General features: G+C 40.2%; 1 pseudogene; it reads right to left on the bottom strand.

Annotated features, from left to right (window-relative positions):
- Positions 1 to 2,778: 2,778 nt before the first annotated feature.
- Positions 2,779 to 3,445, bottom strand: LOC117080581 (annotated as a pseudogene).
- Between the last annotated feature and the right edge of the window lie 823 nt (positions 3,446 to 4,268).

Below are 4,268 nucleotides of genomic sequence, written 5' to 3'. Positions count from 1 at the left end.
TCCCATTTTTCTTCCTTTTTACAAAGTAAATCTAATTGTACAATATCATTATAATGTAAAGAAGCATGCCTAGGCCAAATCTGTTGGTTTACCAATTTGTATTGAATTCAACCATTATTGCAATAGTAAATGAGTTTTTTTCCTTTTCAATTTGTCTAATAATTTGAATTTACTCCAACTGTCTAAGAGACATCCTAGTGGTGAGTCTTTTGGGATGCTTATTTTTGTCCCAATGTCTAGTAAGGGTCTCTACAGGGGATTTCAGTTAGCCTAAGTTTAGCAAATGCTTAATTACTTTTTCCTTTTAGTTTCCCACTTTCTACAAAATATAGATAGCAACATGTTACAAAAATGGATTGTGAGTTACAAATGGGCAGTTGGATTTTTTTATTTTTATTTTTTAAATGGAGTCTCACTCTGTTGCCCAGGCTGGAGTGCAGTGGCATGATCTCAGCTCACTGCAACCACCACTTCCCAGGTTTAAGCAATCCTCCCACCTTAGCCTCCCAAGCAGCTGGGATTACAAGCATGTGCCACCACACCTGGCTAATTTTTTGTATTTTTAGTAGAGAAGGGGTTTCACCATGTGGTCCAGGCCAGTCTCGAACTCCTGACCTCAAGTGATCCACCTGCCTTCACCTCCCAAAGTGCTAGGATTACAGGTGTGAGCCACTGCACCTAGCCTGGCAGTTGGATGTCAAGCCTAAATTCCACAGAGAGTGAGGGTTGGGTAGAGAAGGGCTAAACAAATGGTGACTGTGGAAGGGAAGAAGAGGAGGTGCAAATCGCATTGCCCAAGGACAGACCCTGTAGGCTTTGACTTGCTAGATAACCTACTCAGTAACAGAGACATCAAAAATATATTCTGGTGGCCACTTGTCTACCACTGTGGGTGGCTGTGCATCAGGCCAGGGGACTGGGGACTCCCAGTTCCTTTGACCAAGAGGTTCTTTAGCAAAGTAGCAGTAAGTCAGTACATTGGAAAGGGCCTGCAACTGGCTATTAGGAAAATAATACTTCTAACTTCAGGACAGGAAAAGGTAGGACTGCTATTGTGGGTCCTACCACTATTGTGGGCTATAACCCACAATTCTGGAGGGAATGTCAATGCCAAATACCCCAGGGCATCTTCAAGGCAACCAAAATCAATTCTGAAAACTCGGAGTGCCCTAGTTTCAGCCAATGAGGGTCACCACACCAAATGCTGAGACCTTCAAGGTACCCAGGGTGCAGCTAACTGTGAACCCAAGACCAAGTTGGGGTCACTAAGCAATGTGACTCTGCCATCTCATAGTTGACACAATGGGAGACCTCTCACAACAAAGTGTCTTGCCTTAAGCAATTACCGAAACACAGTTAACAGGAAGTTAAAAGCAAACTGCAAACAAAACATACTTTTTTTTTTTTTTCTGGTAAATATTTCTGATTTATCAAGTTCAATCAAACCTGTTTTTTTAATCTTTCCAAATGAAATTTACATTAACGGAAAAAGTAAACCACTTAAAAATATTTCCTTTGGGTAACAGAGGGTCAACATTATTATTTCTTTTACTCTCTCCTAGTCACTATTCCTCACACTTCACTGGCCACTTGAAACTTCAACTAGAGTTCCTTTATTAAAAGAACTAGATCAAACAATAGACTTTGAATGAGAAATTATTTTTCACATCAATTTTACAAATACTGTATCACAAACATTCTACAGTACAAATTTAAATAAAGGAAGCTTTCTACCTTATTAAAAGATTCTTCACTTCCTAAATAGAAACTGAAAGGGAAGCAATGCTATTAAGGATCACATATAAGCTAATAGAGGCAGCAGAATTACCTATTAACATTCTCATAACACCAGTCTAGTGACCTTAACGTTTTAATCACAGAGCTGCAGCTGTTCGCATGTGTTCTAAAGCTAGCATAATCTTTAAGACAGCCAGGAAAAAAAACCCTCAAAACAAATTACATAATATTCTATCTAGAAAAATTTCTAGGAAAGCACATTCTTGGGTGAAAGAAAACCACCCCTTTGTCATTGTGATGCACTGAAAAAAAGCTTTGGAGCCTGATAGTTTGGCTCCTGGCTCTCCCACTTTTTTGGTAGGGTTCAAGTCACTGTAAAATGTAATTATACTCCTTCAAAGGATTATTTTGAGAATTTAATAAGAATGGATGGAAGGGGCCTAGCAGATAGTAAAACCTGATTAAAATATCACTAATTTAATTATTTCCTAGAAGACAACTGAAACATTACAACATTTATTTTCTTGGTAGACCGTATGAGTTTATTCTCAAAAACAATTAAAAAATCTCCTTCATGAAAGCTATGCACCTTTTTATTAATCATATTTACACTACTAACAATGTTTTGCTGATGATTAAAAATACTTAAATCACAGTAGACACCCAAAAAGAGATGTTTCTCAACTTATGGTAGGGTTACATCCCAATAAACCTACTATCAGTGGAAAATATTGTAAATTGAAAATGCTAGCCTGTCTTAAATATGCTCAGAACACTTACAGTAGCCTACAGTTGAGCAAAATTATCCAACACAAAGCCCGTTTTATAGTAAAGTGTTGAATTTCTGATGTAATTTATTGATATTCTACTGAATATGTATGGCTTTGGCACTACGGAAAAGTCCTAAACTGGAGACCGTACATAAATGAAAGACTAAAATCGAAAAAGAAAAAAAGAAAATAGGTTTCTCTAAATAAAAATGTCAAATCCAGAATTACTTTATATATAAGTACACATTCTAATATATGAAAAGATATTTTATCATTATTACTTTACTGTATATTAGTGAATACACCAGACTACATTTTCTCAAATGGCAAATGAGGCACATTTCTCTTTGATTCCCCCAGGAACCTCAGCATCATCTGTCTTTTGGAGGATTCAGATTCTTACGACGTCTGTGATACTGTCCATGAGGATACCAACGGTGCTTAGTAGTAAAGAACATTTTGCTAAGTTGTTCTATCATAGGTCCTTCCTCAAGGTGTTCAACTTTTTCTTCCAGTCTGGTTTTCAGCACTTGCTCATGTGTTTCTTCATTGTTATGCACAGGATCTGGCCAAGGGATAGGTTTTGTGTGTTCATATGGAATGTCCACAGAAGGATGGTAGCATACTATTGTCCTGCCATCAGAAGTCAGAGCAAGCTCTGCGTTGCAATTATAGTCATCTGGTAGAGGAGAATACGTAGATTTATGACAAACACAATATAAAGCTCCATTTTGAATTGGAAATAAATGTTTCAAGAGAGTTCTCTTTGACATCACTCATTTTACTGCAGCTACAGCCATGGTGTTTCAAGATGCTTATCAAGTGGTATGAAAAAAGACGTTCTGAAGAGAAACTGCTTTTAATATCTGCTTCTAGGCATACCAATTTCTACTCCTTGACAGCTTCTCACCACGAGCCCGCCATCTTGTTTCAACCCGTGTCCCACGAAACCAAACATACATTTTAAAACTGAAAATAAAATGACTGATGGAACAATAAAATGGAGTCAAGGAGAAAGGACTAAGGGGAGGAGTGACAAGGATGTGTTTTGGGATGCTCAAATGATGGGAGACTTCTAGCCAATCACCTAGCCAAAGGCTTTTATTATATTTCCTAGTTCTCTTGATACTATGGGGGTGGGAGCAGAGGGGACACTCACCCATCCACTGGAGCCAAAATGGCACTGACTATCTTCCACGTGGAACCGGGGTGGAGATCTCTCCAGGATCCCTCAGCGGGGTGGACTCAGCTGCTATGGAGGAAGGGGCCAGCATGAGGGCTGCTAACCCACCAGCCTGCTGGTCAGAGCAGGTCTCACATGAGGCAGTGGCACTGTGGCCACTGGTGGGCTCAGCTGCCATGGTACGGGCTGGCATGAGGCTGGTAACTCAGCAGCCTGCCAGGTTGAGCGGGAGGTCCCACATAAGGCAGTGGCATTACAGCCACTTGACTGTCCTATTGTCTCCACTGCCTGCCAGGGAAAATGATGGTTCTGAAAAAAACCTTTGATTAGTGTTAGAGCTGTTAGGTGTTACAGCTCCACTTTGCTGCCTGTCTGCTTGGTATCCTGCAGATCGCTGTTTCTCACCATCTAGTTGACTGCTTTCCCACCCACTGCCATCTCACCATCACCCTGCCATTCATTTCTCTTGCCATCTTTTATGCCTCTGTCTTCTTTCTTGGCCCCATGTTGAGTGTCATGCTGATCCAGGGCAAGGAAGCCCCAAAGTAGGGCTTAGCCTGTGAGTGTTCTTGGATTCA

Source organism: Trachypithecus francoisi, unplaced genomic scaffold (assembly GCF_009764315.1).
Source record: "Trachypithecus francoisi isolate TF-2019V2 unplaced genomic scaffold, Tfra_2.0 Lachesis_group8, whole genome shotgun sequence".
Lineage (NCBI taxonomy): Eukaryota > Metazoa > Chordata > Mammalia > Primates > Cercopithecidae > Trachypithecus > Trachypithecus francoisi.
The sequence above is the reverse complement of the archived record's forward strand: the minus strand, read 5'-3'. Positions and strand labels throughout refer to the sequence as shown.